The sequence below is a fragment of the Cygnus olor genome, chromosome 4, assembly GCF_009769625.2.
Source record: "Cygnus olor isolate bCygOlo1 chromosome 4, bCygOlo1.pri.v2, whole genome shotgun sequence".
Classification (NCBI taxonomy): Eukaryota; Metazoa; Chordata; class Aves; order Anseriformes; family Anatidae; genus Cygnus; species Cygnus olor.
In genome coordinates this window covers 9,051,340-9,078,167 of record NC_049172.1, presented here as the reverse complement: position 1 = coordinate 9,078,167, position 26,828 = coordinate 9,051,340, and the positions used below count along the sequence as shown (strand labels likewise).

General features: G+C 39.6%; 1 protein-coding gene across 4 annotated transcripts in view; it reads left to right on the top strand.

Moving 5' to 3' along the window:
* BMPR1B (bone morphogenetic protein receptor type 1B) overlaps window positions 1–26,828 on the top strand; it is a 257,437-nt gene that overhangs the window by 148,652 nt on the left and 81,957 nt on the right. The gene's annotated exons all lie outside the window — the stretch shown is intronic.

Here is a 26,828-nt window from a genome sequence, read left to right as displayed (position 1 = left end):
GATTCTGCTGCACATTGATAATGCACACGAAAAGAAAGACATTGAGTTATCCAGGCTGCAAGGGGCTGGTTGAGTGGCCTTGTGCAGTAAGGAGGAAGACTTAGGAAATCAGTTGCACGTGAAGATACTGAGGTTACTGCTACCTGATGTTGTTTTTATTAATGTTCTGAAGGTATGATAGAGTTGTTCAGGTTGGAAGAGTCACTGGAAAGTCTTCTAATCCTATCTTGTTGAAGCAGTATGGTTTCATCAGTAAAAATTAGGAAGATGCGTTAGCTGAGGCAGCTGCACTCCTTCAAGTGTCTCACTCAGCTCACTCCAAGCTAGTGCTGTGCGTTGTAGTTTTCATCTGCAAGGTGAATTCAAAACGATTGTTTACATGACAGCGAAGCATCATCCCATTAGCACTGATGCTAAAACACGTCTTCCGACTGCGTGTGGTGAGAGCGTTGGAAAGGCATACTGGACTCTTGTTGTTTTACAGTCCATCAGCTTGTGCTGGGAGGGCTGGCTGCAGAAGAGAGCACTGTACATAATTGTTCCACACTACTGCAATTTCCACTATTTTCTGGAAGAGCACTACAATAAGTGACTTTTCATAGCTTTATATGTATTCAAAAAAAAAAATGATAATCCTTGTGCTAGCTTGCATTATGTGTTTTATTTTGGATGTATAACTTTTCAGTAGTGATGAGAATAGAAAAAGTCATATCTTAAACTTTTTTTTTTTTTTAAGTGGACATGTTAGATTTGAAGCTTAGAGTGTTACACGACATCCCAGTTTACCATCCCCACAGTATATCAAACAAGTCTACACAAAAGCAAGAGAAAACAGACAGTGGCTAACTAATTCTGTCTGGCTGACCCTATTGAAAGCCCCTGTGAACACCAGCAACTGAGAGCTAACCTCAGTTTTCCTTTTTTTTTTTTTTTTTTTTTTTTTTTTCAGTCAGGGCTTGTGATTGTTTCATTTTCTCTACTCAAGCTACACAAAGCAATTAGTAATGAGGCTTGAAAAAATCTTGTACTGAAAAACATACATATGCTGGTGCAGACAGAAACCAAAAAAAGATGGTCTAGGCAATCATGCAAGAAAGATTTACTGATATACTGAAATTACAGATCACATTCTAGCTGCATACATATTGGCATACTTTCTAATGTTTTCTCCAAACTTTTCCTCCTGAGAGTGCTGCTTCTCCTTCTTCTCTGTTCCTTGCTGACTGTTTCATAGCCGTATACAACCTTAGCAGAATAATTTCCTGATTTGTGTGTGTGTGTATATATATATATATATATATATATATATATATATATTTGATACCAGACTAATCAAGCAAGTTTGTTTGTTTTTTAAGCTATTGGAACTTTCTACTTGCTAGTGACTCCATATCAGGCCTCTTCAGTGTCCTGCCTGTAATTTAAATTTCAAAATCCATGCCAAATGCCCATCTCATTGAAGTATTTATTTATTTATTTTAAGCAAATCTATTCTGATAGTTTTCAGTGATGGAAGGGGTATGTGGATTAAAATTACAACCTTTTCGCAATATGCCTAACTTCAGAGCATGCAAATTAAAAAATAACATTCCATAGCACACCTGGTGTAGATGGGAATGACAATAGCAAAAGAAGCCAAGACTACGTCCCCCTTCGTTTTCCAGAAGTGTGTTGGAAAGATTCCCACAAGTGTTGGCAAGCTTTGTATCCTAGTGGAAAGCTGTGTGATTCATTTTCTTTTCAGAGTTAATGCTTCACACAAACAAGGGATTGTAAACTGAGGCATTGTTTCATTGAATGCTATGGTACTGGTTTATAATCAGTCTTTAAGGTAAATCTGTAATTATTCTGTGAATAGTAGTTAATGACATTTTACATGGACTATAGGGAGTATGTAAAAGAAATAAGTCCACATATGCAATGTATTTTGAAGACCTGTTATAAGTTGAATCGCCAATCACTGGCAATGATGAAAAAAGTAATAGAAAAAAATCGACCTATAGTTAACATAATTCAGAAAGCTTATATTTTTAGTTCATATAAATTCTGTTTTATGTAATATGCTAGGCATTCTTTTGGTGCTGTAGAGACAATGATCATATACAGGGGTTGAGGTTCAGAAATTTGTCAAACTATGTCAGACAGAGAAAATCTGTTTTCCTTTGAATTTTAGATTCTTTACATGCAGTCGGGTCATCCCAAACAAAAGATGTAAAGAACAGTGTAACTGTGCATCTTTGAGGACAGTCAGTGTGGGCAGCTTCTTCTTTTAGGGGTTCTGTCCCCAGATCCTGAAATGGCATCTGGAATCATCACAGTGTGATCGGTTCCAAACTCCTGATTCGAGAGAGCTGTAGGCTGGCTTGGGGGACTGCTGAGGTAGGAAACATTTCTGACAATTCCTGTTGTTGGCTGTTCAGTTCCCATTGCTTGGCCTCCATCCTGACAAGAGTGCCAGGATTAGGCCCGCAGCTGTACAGACTTAGTTACTAATTAAGAGAACCTGATTTTAATGGAGTTACATCTAAGGTTAAAGCTTCATATGAAGCCAGTTGAGAGATGTAGAGGAGCCGATTCAATTCAGGCTGCCATCAGGATCACTCAAAATTTGGCGATGGTAAAACTTCATGCGTTTTTGTAAGAATATCTAAAGCTCTGGAAGTTATCTTTTCATTGAAATAAGCTTTCCAATCCCTTGCCATGTATGAAGAAATTACTGTGGCTCACATATTTGTTTATGGCTCAGCTTTTAAAATATTATAGAAACATAATATAAATAGCATAATATAACATACAGTATAGCAGTACTAAGGGCCTCATCCATACCTGGCTCGGCAACGTGTTTAAGCAGGCATTTCTATTTGCCATACTGCGATAATGTTTGCAAAGCAGCCCTGATGTAATAAAACGTGTTGATTTCATATGAGATTGTAAATGACAAGCTCTGTGTCAAATTTAGCTGCTCTTTGGAGGTAAAAATGGAAGCGGGGAAAATTAAGAGCCCAGTATAATTAAACATCTTTCTGAACTGTTGCATTTTATATATTATGTTAGTTTTTAAAGGTGACAGCCAAAGTAAATGTTTTGAGTTCACCCTTGGCTAAACGGCGCGGTACAGATTGACATGCATTTACTGTTCCATCACGGATATTGGAAAAACCCCGCTCACCGTTCGGGAAAAGCGGACTTGGCTCCTGGTCAAATGCGCTGCGTGGAGGCATTCGCCCAATTAGTGTTTTAACAGCTGCTGAAGGTTTGTTTCAATGGGACGAAAATTATTGAGCTTAATTTTATATAATTAGTGGAGCATAAAACACGTGGTGCGTCTAATTAAATGTTTAAAACTATTGACATTACGTAGCTACTGTTGAAGTAAATGAAGTGGAAAATCGTTATGATTTTTTCAGCTGGTAAATTGCTTCACAATACACTCAAAGGCCCGTTTGATAAGATGAACTCAATCCTGATGTCTACTGATGAGCACCAGTGGCCTTTTCACACCCCACAGGTATGTGGAGGTCCCACCGAGCCGACTGGTGCGGCCGGCTGGCCTTCCAGCGCTTTCAAGTCCTGCCAGTGTGTCGCCGTCCTCGGGAGCATGCTGTGCAAAGTGCATTAAACGGCCCGCTCCTTCGGTTCACTACTTCTTTGTGCAAAGGGTGGCAAACCTTGTATTGTATAGCTGGTCCCCTTACTTTCTGATCCCAAAACAATAAAAGCCATTGAGCAGAGTGAGCAGGCATTTCAAGACAAACAGTTTGGAATTGCAAGCAGGTCTGCTTTAAAACTTGTCATTTTTTGTCCTGCTGTTGTTGAAATATTAGGGTATTTGTTTTGCATTTGAGCAGTTCTCATCATAGGTACTGAAATATAATAATGTATCGTGCAGCATCATTTGTATGATTAAATTAAATCCAGTTGCACTACCTGGTTGAAGGCTGTTCCGTCTATGCATACATCCATGTTGTAATGGTTACTTATAGGAGTATTGGAAAGCATTGACACAACAAAAAAAAACTTTGATATTTTTGTCCATTTGAAGTGCAGTGTTATTGTGGGATGGCGGCTGTGTGAGGGACCAGGTGTCGTGTAATGGCAGCAGCACGAGGGAGGAGACGTCGTGTAATGGTGGCCGCATGAGTGAGGAGGTGTCATGTGATGGTGGCTGCATGAGGGAGGAGGTGTCGCGTAATGGCAGCTGTGCCGCGCTGTCTCCACGCTGAAGTGAGGCGCTCTCCTTCCTACTCCCTGCCCTCTGTCGTAGCGGCCTCCCCACGCCCTTTTCTGCCTCTTTCATTCATTCCCTTGCCTGTGCTCCCAGAGTGGGCTGGGAGGCGAGACCCTCACTGGAGGGCTGCCAAAGGTAGGTGGGTGACATTGGCAGTAGGGTGATGATTGGACCGGATGATCTTGAAGGTCTCTTCCAACCTTAATGATTCTATGATTCTATATACTACTTAATGACATGCTTTGTCACGTACAACACTTTTAATTTCACGTGCAGTAAAGTAGAAATAGCACAGAACTAGGGAGAGAGAGTTATCTCCAGCTTAAGTTGTGCAAAGTTAATGGGATAGTATTGAATTTACACTGGGCTAGTTGAGGGTTCATCCAGCCTTTTTTCATTAAGTACTTATAGCTCTTCAGATTTTTTTGTCATACTTTTAACAGCTGTCAATGTAACTATAAAATGAGACTACACATAGTGAAGAGGTAAACATTCTATAATGTTAGTTTATTTTTCAGGAAAATTCAATGGAAAAAAAAAGCAGTTGCCTTTTTTAGCTCTGTGATTTTGTATCTGATTGTCCATTTGTCAGTGGTTTTATTTATTTATTTATAACCTTAAGGAAACTGTGAAGTAACATAAAACACATCAGCGCTATCTCTCCAAAGAAACCAGGTGATCGTTTTTCTGCTGAGGTGGAGTTGAAAATATCATTACACAGTGTCTGCCCTACAAAGGTTAGAAGAAATACAGAAGCCCCATGTATGAAATACTTAATAATTCTTCTTTATGATGCAGCTGGAAGCCTGTAGATTTAGGGGAGGCACAGTTTTTAATCTAGTTGAAGGAGGAAGTTCTACCAAAAGTGCTGTGGGATTTATAGCAGGAATGGTCAAATGACAGCAGCTCTTCCCTTTCTGGGACCACAGCAGTGGGTCACAGAATCACACAGAATGGTCGAGGTTGGAAGGGACCTCCAGAGATCATCTAGTCCAACGCCCCTGCTCAAGCAGGGTCACCTAGAGCATGTTACACAGGATAGCATCCAGGTGGATTTTAAATATCTCCAAAGAAGACGACCCCACAACCTCTCTGGGCATCCTGTTCCAGTGCTCTGTCACCCAAACCCTAAAGAAGTTCTCCCTCACATGGCAATGAAACTGCCTGTCATTCAATTCATACCCATTACCCCTTGTCCTCTCACTGGCCACCAATGTGAATATTTTGGCCCCATCCTCTTCACGTTGTCCCCTCAGCTATTTGTAGAGGTTGATAAGATCCCCTCTCAACCTCCTCTTCTTTAGGCTAAACAGGCCCAGGTCACTTAGTCTTTCCTCAAAGGACAGATGCTCCAGTCCCTTAATCATCTTCATGACTGGACCCTCTCTAGAAGTTCTGCGTCCCTCCTGCACTGGGGAGCCCAGAACTGCATACAGTACTCCAAATGAGGCCTCACCAGGGCTGAGTAGAGGGGGAGGATCGCCTCTCTCAGCCTGCTGTCCACACTCCTCCTGATGCAGGCTAGGTCATGCAAGTGCTAATGCAGGCTCCCCTTGTAAAGGTACCTGCAGGGCCTTTGGTAGCACTTACTATAGATCAAAATCCAGAACTGTCTGAAATGCTATGTTGGACTCTGGATTCCCTGGTAAAATAGATTTCCAGTTCGTTTCTGCTCCCAAGCCTTCCTGTTTACCCTCTGAGTAAGCTGGATGCTGCCTACCCAAGCGCTTGAAAGAGGAGAAGCTTTTCTTCCTCTTATATGTGGGGGGAGGAAAGGGACCAAGTACATATGAGCCTGACCTACTTTCTAGTAAACTAAACTTTTTGCTAATTTCTGTCAATAACTGGAATTCTAGCCATAGATTTGCTGTCTCACACTCTCTGGTATGGCATGGGAAATGATGGACATTTTCTTGAGGTACCTCAATCACAGTCGAAAGTCCATCTTTCTCTTTGAGGAGCTTGTACAAACTTAAATGATAGAAATACCACTCTGAATTTTGTAACGTAATTTGAAAACTACACTGGTGACTTTAGGAGCAGCAGAAGTGGTCACCCCTCACAAGACCACATGAAACGTACAGAAGTCCCACATGTGTTTTCAGTGTGCGGCTTTTGGTGCAGCAGAAAGCTCAAGTCTGTGCCTGAGGCTGTGGGGCTTGAGCTGAAAGAGTTAATTTTCAAGTTCACCATGAGCTGTGTTTACTGATCCTTTCCTATTCCTTTGTGATAATTGGCACCTCAGATTCTCTACTAATTAATTGGGCTGCAAGGGGCAGGTGGCGCCATTCTATTTTGATAATCCCTGTCAGCAATGTCTGTACAATCTCTTTGTTTAATTAAAATGAATTTGTAATAGGGGTGCATGAACTTGCAACATTTTTTTTTTTTCCTTCCTTTCTCTCCCTTTTCTTGCTTTGCTTTGCTCCAGTGGGATCTCGCTGTTGGGGGGACAGCTCTGTGCTTGTAGCGCTGCCACATTCCGCTTGCTGTTGTCACTCTCAGGTTTCTTTGGAAATGCCTTATCTTGCTACACTTCCCAAGTTATAAGACATTTATATTGAAACTTTTTTTTTTCTCTTTTTAAGCTAGGAACATATCTGTGAAGAAATTTCAAAATGGTTTCCTACTTTAAAATTAAAAAAAAAAAATAATCAGAAGACATTGAATATTAAGATGATTTTGCCCCAAACCAAAATATTTAACCATTGAAACATTCATGTTTTATAGACTCATTGTTCATATATCTTTATGGCCCTGACAAAAATTTAGAGCAAGCGAACAAAAAACAGTGCCATGAGCTTTGCCTATCTTAACTTGCGTCGGTTTGGGCAATATGAACAAGGGTCAACTGTTTTTAACAATTGCTCACTGAAGACAGATTTCAAAATGAAGAACTGAAAGTTTAAATTTGTGCTAAGACACGCACCATTTCAGTGTGTATCTTGTTACGATTATTAAAATTTGCTCATGCCAGCTGCCAATGCAAAAGTGGTTTGGAAACTTCACCCTTGAGAAGGCTGCCTGGGTTTGAAGGTCCCCTCCTCTTCTGAGGGCTTCCCTGTTGTTTTGTCTAGCTAATCTTCATGTTCCTGAGCAGAGGACAGAAAGTTGCACGAGTCAGAACAAAACACAGCATTTGTTTTACAAATACTTTAAAGTGATAGGAAGTTGAAGGATAGATGATGCAGGCTGCCTTTCCTTTTTGTTCTGTGCTTGTGCAGGAGGCATGCTGGAGCCTTGCAGGAATGAGAATCCTGATTTTGGCCAGAGTTTGATTGCTGAGAGATCAGTAAAGTGTTCTGTCAACCTTGCATACTAATGTGAATGTGCACGCGTCCCTGGAATCTTAAAGAAAAACTGGTGCTGCCTTGTAGTTGAATTACATTGCCGTCCCCTCTCTGCTTTAGATGGAGCAGTGTTTAGAGGGAGCTGATGGTGGTTACTCACTGCTTCTTCATGCTTGTTTGAATAGGGTGGGAGGAAGATCACTTTTTCAATGGCTTTTGTCTCAGCATTTCCTCATTACGCTAGGACTCTTGTAACAGGTATTTTTGTTGATACACTTGCTACATTCACTTGTGTTTTGTGTTGAATCCACATGTCCAGCTCATTTTCCTGTGGTGTGTTTGCCAGTGATAGGGATAGCTGGGAATATTCCTGTTGCATACATGCAGAATTTAGGAGTTGCGTTATGCCAGCCAGCACCATGATTCAGGATGTGTTTTGTGCCTTTTTTCCTACACATTTCTTTCCTGGAGGGTCTCCCTGAGGTTCATCCTCCCTCCTGTTGGAGGCAGCTGGTGGCTCAGTGTGACCAGGTCAGGTCAAACAAGACTCCCAGCATCTCTCAGTGGTCACACCATGTAAGGCAGCTCACGTGCAAGAGATGAGGTCCTAAAGTTACAGTGAAAAAGTGTTTTAGGAAGTCTCAATTGTAATACTTAAATAAATTGCAGTGAATTAGCTTTTTCAATAGGGGATGGAAGGATAAGTGGGCAGTTTTGTCAGCATTCCTCTGCAGTGTTCTGAATGGCAGCACAGAGCTGCCAGCTTTTGTAATCTCATCAACACCTTCACAATAACTGCTCTCTGTCTGATATCCCTAGTGTCCACAGTCAAATGATCAAATGAAAATTTATGCTCTCATGCAAAACAAAAGAAAACTAGGTTTCCAGTTCTCATGATGTCAGGGAGAAGTTTGAAAACATAATTGCCAAAAGCTTGAAGCCTAGTGTGGGGAAAAAAATAAATAAAAATGGGCTTTTACTATTAAATGAAAATATAACATGAACACATGGAAGGATAGCAGTGTGCTTTTACCTTTCCTGAAAATCCCAATCTGCAAAGGTTTAGGCACTTTTCCAAATGTGTAGACATTAGTGTGTAGCAATGTGGATCTTATTTCCACCCTCATAAGCTGTCTTGCTGTTATTTACCCCCTTGCCAAAAGGGCACAGTGTAATGCCTGCTTGGCATGGGAGAGGAAATTTCAGTTCTCTTTCCTGGCATTTGATGAGCTTCACACTCAAAATAACTTTGGCAACAAAGTAAAAAAGAATCCCTACATTTTTCTGGAATTGGAGATGGACCCACAGATTTGCCTGTGTCACAGAAATTGTTGGTTTTTTCCTGTTGTAAAAATGTAAACGTGATACAAGTGTTTAGAGACTTTTAAAATGGGAAAAAATCTCATTGCACAGTGGCAAAAACAAAACAAAATGAAATCCTGAAGAGCACAGAAGGTCCAAACTTATTGTTTCTCCAAGTTGTCTCTGAGTGTAACAGTTAGGCTTCAAGTCAACAGCATCTGTCCCTCACAGATGGTGTCTGCCCAAGTGCAGTTAGGTAGCAAGGTCTGATAGACTCAGTAGTTGGCTCGTCTCAGTTTTGCTCATGTCAGAAAGCAGTTTAGAAATAAACATTTTGACAACATCTCTGGTTTGTACTTGGGCCACACAGTGCTCTTTGGTACCAGCTTTACCACTCGTCTTGTGAAATGTTAGCAAGAGCAGAACACCAACTCAGTTGCAAAGTGTATCTTGCGGTATTTGAAAAAATTGTATGATTGCTGGAAACTGAATAAAAATTACTTGTGGTGCCATGTGTGTAAAGGATTAAATGCCTTCTGGGAACAAGGAATTCTTTATTGGAAACATGATTCTGTCCTTGCACAGATGCCTTGAAATGGTAAATCCATTTTTGTGGTTTTTACATACTCACTAGAAAGAAGCCGGCTTTGCTGACGTGAAAGCAAGGAGTTAATGCTTTCAAATGGTTCCATTTAACTGCACTTCTATCCTCCTTGTAGATCGTGAACAATTCTTTTTAAGTTGAGGTTGGTGACGTACAAGAGGATGGTGGGAGTCTTTTGAAACTTTTATCAGGAGTAATTCCCATCTCACGACCTAGAATGTGAATATTAAGGAAATTCTGTTCTTCCCCTGCCCCCAGAAATTTAGCATTTCAGAGTGAAAATTATACCAGCTACACACTATATAGAACACCTATACTTGAGCAAGTAATGGGTGGGATAAATAAGACTGAACACCAGGAAAGACCCATATGTTGTGTGGTGAAGGCACAGAAGAGGACGCGTGAAAAGTTCAACAAATCAGTTGAGAACAATAAAAGCTCTCTTTCTACACACAAGGCAATTTGTCAAAGCCAGTGACCCCAACTGATGGGCATTAAGTAGCCAGCAAATGTGACATCTATTGTAGGTTATTAGTTAACAATCTACAATTAATGTTGTAGGTTATTACTTTAGTTCATTTTGTCTCTATTTTACAAGTAGTAGAATTATGACATGGCAAAAACTGTGGTATTTGGAAAGGGCCAATATAGTTGCAAAGTAGAAACTATCCTGTAGGCAAGAAAAAAGTATTTTGAAATGATATTTTGATGAATCATTTTTGGGCAACTGTTGCAGAGACTTGTACTGTAGAAACTCTACTTTCCTTCCTTCCAAGATCTCTGACCAGTTGAATGCTAATATATTCCCTTATATGTAGTGTATGATGTCGAATTCTGTGAGCTATATGTTCAGCCAAGGCCAGTATTTCATGTGTATTTCCTACTTGGCTGTCTATTCGCCTGGAGTTGATTCAAGATAGGTCTTATTTGTGAAAGTCTCATGCCTTTTTTGTTCTGTGAGTATATCAAACTTAATCCCTGGTTCTACCAGCTATTGACTTTTATTTGTTTGTTGTCTTTTTTAAGGTCTGAGTGCCCTAAGCTCTCTCTAGAGAGTGAAGCTATTCAGGGTCTTCTAGGAAAGTTCCCGTAAACGTATCATTTCAGTAAAAATTTGTTGGGAAATAAATAAATAAAAGATCTGAGTCTTAAGGTAACAGCCTTATGGGTCCATTCATCAAGAATTCAGATCGAGACTAACAAGCTATTGAAAAAATCAAGGTACTGAATCATGCAACATAAAAATTTTTGAACAAGTATGACATGTTTTAGGTTTGCTTGGGTCATGGAAGAGATTTTTAGTCTAAGTTATATATCAGCTTTTTTTTTTTTTCCCCCTAGGATTTTTTAGCATACCCTTTTTATTCCTACAAGCTGTCAGCAGCAGGATGTAACATGGAAACTGAATAGCATTTGTGGTAGTAAAAATTTTAAACACTATGGTGACTGTGCTTTTATACTTTGACTGTATTTTTAAATAATGCTTTTTAAATGATAAACAGTTGCCTCTTAGGGAAACATGAAAATAACATCTTGATTTGGTAACAGTTCTGAGAAATAACACTTCTTCGGTGTGTCTGGATTTAACAAGTTGAATAAATAAATTAAAAAAAAAAAAAAAAGAAAAAAAAAAGCAATATTAGTTCTGGGAGCCTAGCACAGATGTGACTGTTATTGTAGAATTATTGTCGTCAATATTTGGCAGAAAATCAGGGTTGCAGTCACTCTGGCAGCCGATAGCGACCACACTTGGCCAGTTGATGTCTTGCCTTTCTCACCCCCACACTGCTGCATGGCCTCTTACGGCCTTTCTCACGCTCTTTAATTGTGTGTGTTGCTCTTCCCTGGCCAGCTCTTTTGCTTCCTTTGAGATAGCTTGCTAGTAGTCTCTAGCTTTGAGACCGTATTTGCATCATGCATAAAGTACCATCACAATCAATGTACGTTTTGAGTCATTGGGTCACTTCAATCCTGAAAGCAGAGTATTTTCATTGCAATAATGGCCTCTCAGTTATCAGAGAAGCTATATTTGCTATATTTTTCAATCTATATATATATATGTGTATATACACACATGTTTTAAGTTATATTTGCACATCATCGAGAACATTTAGGGCAGCATTTGTAGTGTTTAAAGAATTATCAAAAAAAGCAGTAATACCCTATTAATTTGTGATTAGGGTATTCAAATAACTACGTTTCCTTATGTCAGTTTTCAGACTTGTATTATAAACTTGTGCAAGCTTGTAGGTGTGAAGGAAGCAAGTGGTACTGTTTTCTGTATATTAGGCTGTATCCTACCAGGGTAAGAGGGCTTTTCACCTAAGATGAAGGATAAAAACATCATTCAGTTCCCCCGTTAGAAAGTTGTTTGTGGGTATGGGTGAGTAGCTCTTAGGAACAAGAAAGAAAAATTGGGTCTAAACTGTTCATGTCATGTTACTTCAGCCACTGAATAGTTGTGGTTACTGCCCCATCTATCTGGGAAAAATCCCTTGCAGAGGTTTTGAAGAGATTGTAATCAGTCGGTAAGGCGATATGTTGAAAGGAGTACCAAAGCCACCCTCAGAAATCTGAAGCACTAAAGAGAAGCAAGCAGTGGAGACAGAAAATGCAGACAGTGCAGCTCCTGTATTGATTTGTTTTTCCTGGAATTACAAATCCATTCTTCACTTAAAATTTGTGATCAGCAGGGACTGGATCATCTGGTTTGCGATCTAGCCCCCACTTCTCCCTCTCCCAAGGACCACATGCATGTAGGCAGGGAAGGTCCTTTCCCTGCCACCTGCTCTTGTGGGGGCTCTCAGAGAGCTGTGTATCTGTCATGTTGTGACACGCAGACTTCCCCCGTCAATTAATTGAGGACCTAGTTGCACGAATACATGCCTTTTGGGTGTCTCTGCATGAAGGCAAGTCCTGTTGTGACCAAAAATAAGCTAGCATCTCTGCTGTCTTCCAGCATGATTGAACTGGGAAGCACTTTTCCCAGTCCAGGATCTCTGTGGACTCAGGAAGTAAGGAGATTTTCATTATATGCCATAGCATATGCTAAGTGAGCTCCTGGATTTATAGATGAGCAAAGCAGATCAGATCCTAGCACGTGCCTATGGAGATTTGTTGATCCTCAGTGATCAATACATAACCTGAGCTCCAAATCAGAAAGGCCTGTTAACCACAGTAGTTTGCTCATTTAATGATAAGCGTCAGAAAGAAAATTAGTAATAAAATAATTGACAACATCTCTAGTTTATATATGGCACCAAGTAGTGCCCCTAAGCTACGCTTGAAATTCTTATCATAGATAATGCTGAGCTTCCTCACGGTGCTGATTTCTGGGCTGATACAGCAGTAAAGTAGGATGCTGACAGATGTTTGGTCATTACTGCTTATCTGCTGCTGATTACTGCCTTTCTCCCAAAGAGAGGTGGCAAGGCCAGTGAGTGCTTCTTGTCTGCTTTGGCGTGTGCTTGGGTATCTTGCCTTAAGCTGCTGCTGTTTAAGCTAAGCCCAGGTGACTTGTCTGAGAAATAGATAGAGTGAGGTGTGTGAGCCCTCTTCCCCTCCATCTGGTGTTCTGTGAGAAGTGATAATGTTTCAACAGGGAGATGCTGACTTTCTGTACTACTTCCAGAAATAGCAAAACCCACCTCAAAGGAGGATCTCTGCCATGTTCTGGATCAAGGAGATAGGAAGGGGCATCGTCATTACATTGACTTACAGCGTGTACCTTCAAAAAATCTGTTGACTTAATCATATATCTTCCTAGTTTCTCTTTAAAGTCATCCTTAGGGTTCTTGAATCTTGGAGTCAAGGGAGTATATAAAGTATTTTCCATTTGCTAATTTTCGCAGCAGAATTTACCAAGTGTATGGATTTGTATAGTAGCCTCCTCTATTGTTCATGCTACAGCTCTGCACAGAAGTAAAGTGGCAGCCTCTTTGCAATTAGGAAAATAAGTAGTGGAGTTAAAGAAACAGAACCAATGCTTTGAAAATATTCCCTGGATTTCAAATAGAGGATGTTTCTTTAACACAGATCTGATTTTGGAGCTGGGAACAGGGAGTATATTTAAAGAGATGCCAGAAATATCTATTTATGTGAGGCTGTGTGGTACAGTGGCTAGTGTTTGCAAGAAAAAAATGTAAACATCTTAAAGATAAAATATTATGTGCTTCCTTAAAAAGCAAAGGGTATGTAATTTGTAATGTTGCTTGCTTAAATTAATGGAGGTACGAATACACTGCTAATTAGTGTGACAATTCAGTAGAACTGCACGTCCTTATGAACAGCTCATGTTTCATTCAGTTCTACTGTGTGATTCCACAGGATGATTTGGAAAATAATAAACACATTAACATAGCAGAGAGGAACATTTAAAAAAACCAAACATGTTGGACTATTTCTTAAGTAGTTCTTAAACACACTGTCTCAGGCTGTAACACTTGCTCAGAATTGCTTTTGGAAGTTTCTTGCTTTAAGGTTAGGGGCATTATGTTCAAGTATTGTGTAGACTGCCTGCATGAGTTGCTGCAAAGTTCATTATACTGCTAAAGCTGTCAGTGGTATTTATGGATATTCATGTGCAGTGAACCTTTGAACCTGAGCTGGTCATCTGAGCGCTGCTTGTAGTTAGAGTTGTGTTTATGCTTAACATTGGTAGCAGTATTTAATTGCTCCCTAGGAAAAATAATTGCAATTTGAACTCAGTCATATAATAGACATAGGGATTGTGAAAATGTCAAACGAACAGGAAGGATTGTCCTTCCTACACGAGTATTAATTATTATACTTTTGCTTTCAGACTCACGTTTCCATGAAGTGTTTGGCTGAGTTTGGGAATGAATGTGGAACAAGTATTTAATTCAAACTTTGCCATGTTCCCTCATTAAAATCAGTAATGGCAAAAATCATGCTATGGAATTAATCCTATTTCGGAAATATTTTCCAGGCATTTTTTTTTCGTGTCAGCTGCAAACGAGAGAATGGGTGATGATGCCATTTTGCAATAGAGAGGAATAGAGAACTCGCCTTATACTCATCTGAAGAATTTCTAACTCAAAGTAATGCAATGTTATCCCTGCTAAAGTTTCAGTTCTCATAGTATAATATCAGATGAGAAAATCCTGCGTAACGTATGGTATGGCAGCAGAACTGTTACGGTTCTGCGCCTCGTCGTATACGTGTCTTCGGGGCTGCATTTTGGAGCCCTTCTGCCAGTGTAAAGAGAGTTTATATTTCTGTAACTCTAGTGGGGATTCCTTTGGCTTGACACAATCCCGGGAATGTCTTTCAAACCATGTACATACACAGAACAGATGGCTTTCATGGGAAGCAGGAACTACTGTTCAGCATGTCATATGTTTTTTTTTTTGCATTTCTTGGTAGCTTTCTAACTTGAAATAATCCTTGCACAGATACTGTATAATGGGAACAATGTCTTGATTCTCTCTTTCCCCATCCCCCTACTTTTCTTTTGCTAACAAATTTGAGGGGAAAAAGCTTTTTTCACATTCTGAGGGTAGGGTTATTTCAAGCTTTACATTCAGTGACTACTGTGAATTTAGCATTCAGAATGAATTCTGAATTATTGAAACTAAGCATTAGTGGGGAATTGGACAATACAGGGTACTGTTCCCTTCCAGGCACCAATGCTATCTATCCAAAGCTCAGAAATGTGGTTATTGACAGACACTTAAATGTATATGAAAAATCCTCTTAGAATGTAATTCATTTTGCTTGTAATTTGATTATATGCTATCATTTTGTAATATCATATGACCTCAGCGTGTGATATGTTGTGACAGAACATCATAGGAGCGCATAATAAGGTAATTGAAGATCACGTTTTATCTTTTAAGAATGAGTCTCCTAATTTTCATACTCTTGCAGTTTAAAGAACTGTGACCATAAATGGATATTTAAATAATACACTGGTTGCTCCATGCAAACATTGACTCATTAAATGTCTCTCTTCTTATAGCCATGCCTTTGCTAAGTCCTGTGGTCCTGCAGCAAATTAGCCTTTTTTGGTCACAGAATAGCAGGATGTTGAAGTATATCTGCTTCTCTTGTGTTACCCACTCCTCCACACCCTTGGCAATCTGGCGGTCAGTTTCTTATAGATTTTGTTGATATTTCCATATCTTGATAAAAGGATAGGAACAAGGCGCCAGATAAAGGGCAACAACACAACTTCAACTTTAAAAATTTGGTTTGTGGATTTCTTTGTAATAAAATCAGGATTTGACCTTGAAAGTGTTTCCTAGTTACTAAAAAGAAAAAGAACAGAAGCTGTAAGTTAATATTCAGCTGCCTGTACAATAATGAATTACAACCTAACATTAGAGAGAAAAATATAAAGAGTAGTCTATTGTAATTCTTTAATTGAAAATGTATCATTGTGGAATTGTTACTTGGACACCACTCATATTCTTATGGAAATGTGTTTCCTTTTATTAGCAGGTCAATTTATTTGATGATATTACAGAAATGTAGGTTAATTTTAATCTACTAACCCAGTGTCATGTTGATACTATCCAGCTACATGTTTTCAATAAGCATGTGGCTTCTAGTGTATACTTCTTATTTTCCATCTGAGCATTTGCAAGTGCTGAGGTTAATGTATTATCTACAGGCAGAGAACTAAATTAGCACATTTTAAAGAAGGTACCTACAGAGAACATACAAAAAAGAGATTAACCAAAATTAATGAAAAATGTGGCAGAACTGAATTTAGATGCACGAGGTACTTACAATGTTCACCTGAGTGAATATAATAAGAGACGAGAAAATAAAATGTGACATCTTTCTGAATCACATCCTTTCAAGAAAGGAAGCAGCATTTCTGGGTTCATGTTTTGGTTGTGTTAAATCTGCGAGTCTTCCATCAGCTTCTGGCTTTTCTTTGAGACTTTGAGAATTACCGCAGTCATGATGGCTTCAGGTCAGTGAGAGACAGTGAAAGTACCAGACTTGCCTCAGCACATGAAGTGACTGTACATATGTTGCTGGATCATCCCAGCCAAAGAAAAAGTACACGTGCTACACTTCAGCCTCTGCCTTGCAAAGGTGGATGGAGTTGCACTGGAGGCAGGAAAAAAATCTTTGCAATTTCTGTTAGGTCTGGGGACTTTATGGTGGAAGTCTAATGAGTTCCCAAGAGCCTCCTCTAATACTCTGCTGAGTGGCTTGTGCCAGTCTGGTGTGATTTCATGGCATAAGCATGTCCGTATGTTCTTGGTGCAAGGCACACACTGCTTTTTGGAGACTGGTCAAAACTCCTTTTGTGGTGTCAGAGTTGCCAAGGGTCAAGCAATTATTATAGGCAGCCCTTTCAGTGATGACTGAGGTCAGGTCAGCATCTTAAGACTCGTGTGATAATTGTCACGCTAGTCTCTCCTAAGTGAAACGAGCACTTATTTTGTTTGCAACGAGTACATGGGAGCTCAAGACGTTGATTTGCAATCTTCAGGTTAAGAGCATGCAAGAACTAAAACTATGTTGCTGCCCCATCCGATGAGGCTTATACAACTAATTGTATTTCATAGCATTTTAGAGAAGTGTACTTGTTCTCCAGCCTGCAGGCCAGAGCAGTGTACTGGTGCCCTGCAGCAGAGCAGCTGGTGGAAAGAGAGAGAGATTTGCATAGCGTGGAGATTTGTAACCAAGTCCGTCTTAAATGTGGTGCTCCAGTAATGCAAAAAGTCTTATCGGGGAGGTCCCAGACATGAGACCTATTCTGAATGGGGAGCCCATCGGTATTTGCTCCCCTCCACACTGAGATGTAGAGACATCTTTCATTTTATGGGATTAAAAAATGTGAACTTCAGTAGGAATTTAGGCTGCAAAACAGCCTGCGTTGCGTGCTCTGAAGGGCACATGTTTGAAAGACAAATTCTGCATAGCCCTTAAAAACTGCCTTTAATGCCTATTCAAAGTGAAACAGGGCAATCATCAAAAGTGACACATATTTATAGCCTAAATAAGACAACCAGCACTTTGATCCTGCAAAATCCTAGCGTAATGCTCTGCCGTGGGACCTTGTTCCTTCTGACTGCAATGAGATGTCCTCAGTCCTGGGTCTTTCTACCACGACTGCCAGCAGGAGCACCGGTTACTGCTGCCGTCAGTGGGGAACGTGCCCGCTGAGATCCTGGTTTGTGCTTACCAGCTAATTTTACACAGGCCACCCTAGAGCTGCTGGAGATGAATAAATCACCGCAGAGCTGTCCTGGATTTAAGCCACTGAAAAGCCCCTGAAAATGTTTGTTATCCAGACACCTGAGCTGGCCAGCCCCTTCTCCTATTTGCAGACTTTAAACTGTCTTACATGTTTTGCATTGCTCCTTTTGGATGAGTTTAGGCAGGCAAGCTGAAAAAGTATTTTTTGGCTGTTGGAACGGGAAATGTGCATTTGCCGTTTAAGTGCATGTAAATAGGGACAAATCCTATTAAACTGTAAATGATGAGACTGCGTACAGTGAAACAAAACCTGACCATTCTGATAGAAGTACTTGGTACTGTAATTTTATTTTTATTTGTAATAAAGCCTAAAAATCGTTCCTGTTTCCCTGTAGAGCAATTTAAGACATCCCAGCTTTTCCTGCTGCCACTCTTAATGTGCCACTTAAAGCTGCTCACCACCAGGACTTCTGGGCCCAGAGCTCTCCTCAATGGAGATCCCTCTCCTCGAGGGACCTCAGTGGTCCCTCAGTTGTTTCAGGACACCCATAGCATGGTTTGGAAGATCTAATAAGAGGTGTATCTACAAATAGTCACTGTTGTTTCACTCTGTTCCCTTTGGGGAGGCTCTTCTCCCCATCTGGTGAATGGCTGAGACAGATGAGTGCTCCCTGGGTTAGCAGGGAGAGAGAGTTTTCTATATTTAAATAAATGTATCTGTAGGTAAAGGAATATACATAGCATGTAAATCATTTTGCACACACAGAAGATATTAAGGATTACATTGTTAATGCTGTTTTTTTTTTTTCCTTTTTTAAAACAGCTGTAGAGACAGACAGAAAAGAGAGCTGCTGCATCTCTGTATTTGCTCCAGCTTTGAGCAATGCTTTGGTTCCGCTGCACTTTCAGGCTGATGAGGTTTGCTCTTTGAGGAGGGGTTTGGGTGACATTTTTTTTTTTAATACGAGATAGTTTAAACAGCCAATCCTCGCTGCACTCACCCAGGCTAAGGAAGTCCTGTATGAACTGGAAAGTGTTAGAAAGGATTTAATGAGATTATCATGAACTGTTACTTCACAAAAAATCTTAAACCCCCGAGCAGCTGTGCTGTGTAACTGGGGACAGGTGAAGGAATTTGAAGAAGCTGTCTACTTATTTAAAGAGGCAGAGCCAAGTTTTGTTGTGTTTAATATTCATGTTAGCTAAGAAAACTCAAGCCAGCAAACAAAACCTTCCACTGAGAGGGGGGCTACTGTTGAAATAAAGTATCTTAAAGTGTATATTTATTTTTAGTACTATTACAGAACCGATACTGAAATTACTACTTGAAAATTCACTAGCCCAGTGTAGCGTAAATGTTTCTCCTTGCCTTCAAGTTCAACAGGGCAGTCAGATGTGATTCAGAGGTGTCATACTGTGTCCATGTCGTCTTAGAGATTGCTTTGAGGTTTTGATGTGTTACAACAGAAAACACACAACGTTTAGTAGCAATGGAATGAAAAAGGCTTTTTTTTTTTCTCGTTATTCCATAATGTGCTTGTGGTAAACCTGCAAGTACAGATGAGAATGTTTCAATGACAAGTACTGCTTGTGCTCTTTGCAAAGTTGAAGCCACAAAATGCAATTACTGTCTGTGTGTTCGATGACTTCTGTAGTCTTCATGCACCTGTCATTGAAGGAAAGTTATAAATAGTGGGTGTGAGTTATGGCGTTAATCTCCTAGGAGGCCTGGGTACCTAAGAGCAGCGTGGTTCCTTGTGGTGGTCTGCTGTGAGGTCCAAGCTAGAGCAGTGTGATTGCAAACAGACTGACATGTTTCTTTGCTCAGTTTAAAAAAAAGGAAGAAAAAAAAAAAAAAGTGTTTTGAGCTGGAAATGGTTAACCAGTAAGAGGTTTGTAAGAACAAAATCTGTTATGTGAGTATTTAGTGTTGGATTTATTTTGGCAGATACCTGTCTTGAATTTGTAGGACACTTTCCAAATCCACCAGAAATGCAGTTTTTGGAGAAAAAAATATTTCTTTGTCCATTTATTGTTTGGGAAAACACGATACTGAAATGCAAACTGTGGTGAAAGGAACTTTGGAAATACAAAATTAAGTACTACTAAGATATTCATAGAATCATTTAGGTTGGAAAAGAACTCTAAGATCACCTGGTCCAACTTTTAGCCTAGTACTGACAAGTCCACCACTAAACCATGCTCCTAAGTTCTTCATCTACACGTTTCTTGAAGACCTCCAGGGATTGTGGCTCAACCACTTCCCTGGGCAGCCTGTTCCAACGCCGCACAACCCTTACAGTGAAGAATTTTCTCCTAAGATCCAACCTAAATATTGCACCAAGAGACTCTGCTATAATTTGGTGAGAATAATCTATTTTACAAAAACTTTATCTATTATTTTTATGCATGCTTAAAACCCATTTACCTAATTTTTCTCAGTTACAGAAGTCAAAGTTTACTATAGAGTGGTTTATTGACATACGTTTAAACTTGGTGTTTCATGTGTTCAAATTTCTGCATTGGCTAGCGGTACAGGCACCATGCAACATCTTCATCCATTTCTCCTAGCCAGGCCAGAGGGCTAAATTTAGGTTCCAGCTTCCCACGGGAGCCTGGCTGTTGTGACCAGGAGAACAGCTTCCTACCTTGGGCACTGTAAAGGGGTCCACATAAGCTGCATGCACAATAGTTATATCTTTATTAACACATGCTCTACAAGAGAGGAAAAATAAAGCCCTGAGAAAACTATGTGAATGATTTTAAAAGAGTTATTTGAGGTGCATTAGGGTAGTTACAGACCTCTCCTCCTCTCTGTACCCAACCATCATGCCGAACCATCATTCACTGTTGCTCTTCGCATTCTGTGGTCTTGCAGCCTTTTTCTGTAGTATGTTTAGAGGGGAAGGAGAATTGGGGAGAATTTTGGAGGCATGGTACTCTGCTGTGTTAACCAGGAAGGCAGTGATAAGCAACTTCTGGAAATTGTTTTTGGATATATTAAGCTTTGGAGGAAAGAGTGACTTCAGAGAAGGACAAAGTAATTACCTAAATCAGTTTAGATCAGAAAGAATCAAGAAAAGCTGAGAGAGATTTACTGAAGTGATATGAATAGGTGGGTTAAAGTATTTTTGACAAATGCATGTTGTCAAATATGAAATCCTGGTATACTTCCTCTGTGTTTTAAATTAACTCTGAGTACAAAAAATATCCTTCTTATCTTCCTGATCAAGTCAATGAAATCTTCTGCTTTGAGGTGGGAAAAGCAAACAAAGCATTAGATGTCAAACAGATAAAGCTGGCTTCTAAAAGTGGCTGTGTCACTCAGTGCCACATCCTCTCCAGGATGTTTGTATCTGACCACTCTAGCCTATAAAAAGGTGCAGCAGAAATAGGTGAGTGACTAAAACGCTAGATGAACCATCTTCCTCAGGAGAGAGGAATTTAAAATTTGGGGGCAAGCTAGAGAGGACTTTGATAAGAGGAGACAGAAGGAGGAAAATAAAATAATACATGTAATAAAAAAAAAAAAGAGGAGGAAAATTGGATTCTTCCATTTAACCTTTTACATAATAAAAGACAGGAGACATCCCAATTAAATTAAAAAGCGATGTGTTTAAAAAATAATAAAATGCAAATTCCTTTTATTGGAGACAGGAATACAGACTAACCAAGCTGTTGGCCTGATCCAGCATGTCCGTTCAGAGACTGCTGTGGTCTATGACCTTTTGGGGATGCCTTTAACTTTTGTAGCTAAGTGAGTTTTTGTTTTGCCACTGTCTGAGACATCTGGACACTGGCCTGCTCTGGATCAGAAGCTAGGTAATGGAGGTGAATATACTGTGATGCTGTGCTCAAGTGTTTGGCTTCCAGTTTGAGAGGGCTCCCACCCAGACTTCAGGGTGCATGGGCAGGATAATAATATTTAAAAGCCAAGTTCAGGGTGAGCACCCTGGATGTAGTATATAGTGCTTGGGGTGGAGGAGGACAGACCTGTTTCTATACCTCTTGTTTTCAGGATTGTGTTTCTTAAGCCACTGTCTGTTATAAAAGTCGTAAGCAGAGCAGAAACTAGATGGGATGAATTTATTTGAGAAGCTTTGATTCAGATTAATTCAACATTTCTAACAAAATGCATTTTCAACAAAAAACATTCCCAAAAAACCTTCCAAACAGGTTTACCTACAAAACCATAACTTTTAGGTGGAGCAAAGTGCAAACAAAGTCCTTCTGTGCAAGTTCTCCTTGCAAGATTAGGCAGACTATGACAAAACACTATACATAATTGTTTCTACTTTAGTCAGATGCATCCAAACTCCTTTAACTTTCATTAACAGATGCCTTCCTTTTATGATGCTGGCTCCTTATTGAGATAGAGTTGGCCTAGCAAGGAGCTTTAGCAAAGGTGAAGGTGCATTCTTCCCTTGCACATTTAGATTTTGATCCAGCTTGTCTGAAAAATGTGCCCTTATTGTATAATGTAGTAATGCATTTCAGAGAAATGAACTTTTAATGGGGTTGGCACCTATATGTGTATCTTTGTCTGTATTCTCATATTGGTAACAGGGGAAAAAAAAAAGATATTTATTTTCATTAGATTAAAAAGCATATACTAAAGCTTATAGTAAAAGCCTTAAAATAATAGGCTTATCTTTACCCTCCCTCCAAAATACAAACAAACAAAAAAACAAACCACCACATATTAGGCTGTGTAGGACCAATTACTAAGAAAGAATGATTGTTTTTTTAGAACTTTGATCCAAATGCCACTAGCCACAAACTTGATATTGAATGCTTTGCTTTAAAACTTAGCTTTATAGACAGAACTTGGATTGAAATCTCAGTACTTGGTTAGCATTAACCATACCGTAGCCTGACCCCAATTTATGGTGAGATTGATGGTTTGGTGTTTGTATTTTAAAAAGAATGTGTTGCAACACTTGCTGCACAGCCACAGCAGGTTGTCATTAGGAAACACACCTCCTGAAAGTGTCCAACCTACCTCTGAGAAAGGCTTAAGAGGAAATTTGGAGAAGCTGGCAGTAGATTTTCTCATGCTATCATCTTGGATATTATCCCTTCTGTTGGAAGATACTAGATCTTTTTGTGTCTGAAAACCACCTCCTTCAGAGTAAAGTACTCAAATCTCAAGAGAAAAATCTTTCTCCCCTGGTTTAATCCAAAGGTCTCCTCGCCTCTTTTGGCAGTGTGCTGTTCCTTCCTTTTCTCAAGGATCAGTCACTTTTGACACATAACTGAGAAATAGTTTTAAATTAGGAGGGGAAAAAAAGGGGGGGGGGGGTGCTTTGGATAAGCCACCGAGCTTTCCCATGATGAGATACATTATACCATGAACATCTAGATCTCTTAACCTGCAGCAACAAACACTCCGTCAATGACAGCATCTAAAACTGAAAAAGAGAGAACACACTTAACTGTTCAGAGCATCCTTTTGGCTGATGGATACATTTCCTATTTATTTCCAGCCCTACAAAAAATGCCCGTAGTGTTACTGCTGGAGTGGTCAGCTGTAGAAGAAAGTAAGTTTCCATGGTGTAAGTAGGTTCCAGAGTTAACAAGCATGTACAAGCAAAGCAAATCATACCTTGTTTGAAGAGTCATTTCATGCTGTCTACAGATATGGGAAATAAATCACGTCTGAGAGAACTGGATATGATGGCGGGGAAGAGCTATTTGTTTACATAAATGCTTAATAAATGCTTACAGTCTGTTTTGTCTGTAAGGATGATACTCCCTGAGAATTTAGACTTTATAAATTAAGTTGGGCCCTGCTCTTAAGTACATTTTAGAACAGCACATGCATCATCTGCTGTGCACTCTGATTTCCTACTGACTGTATGTCATAATTTAAAATAAAAGTGCAGACTGAAACAGAAGGTTTAGCAAACTGGTTGTAATTCTCATGAAATCAGGAAAGCTTAAACAGAGGTGTCAGTCATCACAACAGATTAGGTGTTTCAGTGGTTAGCTATGCTTATAATCTATTGTAAAAAAAAAAAAAAAGGAAAAAATATCTAAAAGTATTTGCATAAAATTGTATGTGATGAACAATAGGTTCACGTATTCCTAAGGCTGAGATTTACCTTCATGTGTTTTGAAATGACTCCATTTTCAGGAATGATTTTAAAAATGACTTTGTTGTTTGTAAATATATGAAGAATAAAAGAGAGATTTTTTAATTTTTTTTTTAAACGAGCTGGCAAGCCCTTTGTTTACCTTCCCTCCTCCCCACCACCTCGTCTCCCCCCACCAAATTTGTTAAAGACTAATTGTTGTCCATGGTAACTGCAGAGAATTTGTTGAAAAGCACACTTTTAGAAGACAATGGACCCCAAATATACTGTGGCACAGCTTTAAACTTTATTAAGTCTGTCTTGGACTACTCTCTCCTCTCCCAAGCTAAATAGAAGAAAAGTTTGGCAGCCTCCACGCTGTGAGCGTGATTGATGCCCAGAACGTCTGAGGGACTTTTGTGTCTAGCGTGCTCTCTGTGAGTGCATAATGTGTGAATACTCAAATAAGGTCAGCCCTTATCACATGTAATCTAGGCCTGAAAGCAGATCAACAGTGACAGTCATACCCCATAAGTGAGAACACAAATCATCCTTGCATGCTTTGGACAAGCTACAGGATTTTCTCCCTTCTCGCTCCCATTTTACCCTTTCCAAACTGGGGGGAGGTGACAGAGCGGAGGGCAAGCTTTGACAGATCTCTGCAAAACAAAACAAAAAAACATCACCACCACCAAAAAAAAAAAAAATGTAACCAGGAGAGAAAACGTGCCTGGAATACTACAGGTCTCCTTGAGCCATGCCACAGGGGGATGGGGGCCGTTTGCAAGGCAATGGTGTCCCTGCACACCGGGGCTGCTGCTGCCTGTCATCGTGGAGTGCCCCGCAAGTGGAATGGGAGGGAAGAAACTTGGGCAAAAGATGTTCAACTCACTTCTCCAGCATCTTTTAAGAGTCTTTTCAGAGATTTCTAAGCACGTCAGGGCTTTTGTTGTCTGCCTACCCCTGGGTTTGAATGCCCCAATTTTTCAAAGTAGAGTGAAAGCATCTTTTTGTTCTTTTTGAGTTTGTGCTCTGTGAATAGGGATGCTATGTTTCAGCACAAAGCAAGTGAAAATATTAGCGAATAGTGTCTTAAAGAATTTGTTTCTGCCAGCTTTTGTGAAGAAAGCATCAGTAAGCAGGTTTCATATGAAGGGAGAGCCTTCCATTTGCGGCTATTACTTACTGTAGTTTAAATGCTGGATTGTTGTCTAAACTGGGGGTGGGGGGGTGGGGGTGGGGAGCAGCAGCAGTGAAATGCTGTTAATTTAGACTTTATTTGTGCTTCGGCTTAGAAAAGTATTTTAATGGGCAAAGAGCTTTTGCAGAACACAGAATATATAAGAAATGGCATAATTAGCAGGAAGAAATCAAAGATACAGTTACATCATTGATGACATTAACAACTATGGAAACAATGATGTCACCCCCTACGATGTGGGAATATCTTTTCCACATTTATGATATCTTGAAAATTTTCTTTCCAGTTTTGGAAATACTACGTCCCTATCAGTGCAATAATTTGCAGTACTTTTGCTTGTATCCTATGCAAAGAATAAATGTTATAATGTTGAATTATTCCCCAGGACTGGGGGGAAGCTCCATGAACATTAACAGCCTGTCTAGAAGTCTTGTAATTATAACACATTATTGCTTGCCGCATTTATTTATTTATATTGCTTTGTGCTCTAATACCAACAGGATTGCTCTGCCCCTCATTATAAATGTACAATAAAAAACATTGCTTAGTTGCAGCTCACACCTTGAGCTCTAAAGGCATCAGAAGAACATGAGCAAAATGTCTCTCTGCTGTCTCTCTCTTTTCTTTGCTTCCCATAACTGAGGTACCACATCTTTGCTCAGCTGAGTGGGGCAGTATTATACACGTTAATGTCAGAAACACTGGAGTATGGGATGGGAGGGAAACCTCGTGTGTCCTCACATCCATGACTACTGTGTCTCGAACAACCATGTAATGCTTTCTCTCATTTTTTTTTTCTCAAAAGCAATCAAGACATATCTTAAATTAATTTATTCTTCCTTTTCGACCACTGCCCCAAGGAGAAATGCAAGTTGATAGCCATGTATCTTGTATGAATATGCAATGAAATGTAATTTAAGCAAATACATAACTGACTGTCTGAAAGAGTCCTCCTGCCATCAGCACCCTAACAAATATCTATTAGGCACCGGCTAACCCTGGCTGTCCCAACACACGTTGGCTTCAGTTTCTCAGCCATGGTTCAGCTTTCCAGATGTGTTTGAGGCTCTTTCCATCAAAAGCTTTGACCTCACTGCTGCACTCTTGTTACTTAGTTCTCTGGACAGATACAAACTTGAATCAAATACTGATTTTTAAACACTTATGTTTGCATTAGCCTGCTTTTTTGTGCCATCCTAAAAGCATCCTGGTTAGATTCCCCATACTTTTAATGACAGCCTTCCAAATTCAGACATTTGCAGCTCTGAATTTATCCAGTCATTTATAGTCACAACTGGGCTTTGTGGTGTCTATCCCAGGTGTAATATAATAATAATTATATGGTAATATCAAAATAATTATATTGGTGCATCTTGCAGTCTGGAAGTTTGATAATATAAGGTTGATAAGCTGAAGGAGTGGCATCCTATGCTAGGTGTATGCAGAAAGATCTGCTCTGTAGCTTTTGATGAAAGATGTATGGCATGGGGCAGTTGGGGATTTTTTGTTTTAGTAATAGAATGGTGTCATCACCATTTTAAATGGTGCTATCAGATGCTAACACATTGCTCTAAGGGTTTTTTTGTGCTTACATGGGAGCTTGGGAAGGACACATCAAGCATTCTTTTTTTGAACACAGCATTTACATTAAATATGAACTTCAAGATAATTTTTCTGATGAAAATTGATACCAGCTGTGGAGCAAATCTGTAATAGGACTCCTATTAGAAAATAAATGTTAGATACTAACATGTTGACTTATTGCTACATATTCTAATGAAAACACAAGAGAAAGGAAAATTATATTCCAGTAAACAATGTATTCCATTTCTGTGCATAGAGGTGTACATTTGTAAAAGCAAAATGGTGTATCAATCAACCTGAAAATGGAGTTTTAAACAAGAGGATGAGGAAAGAGATAATGAATGCCCCACATCACTGGGAAGGC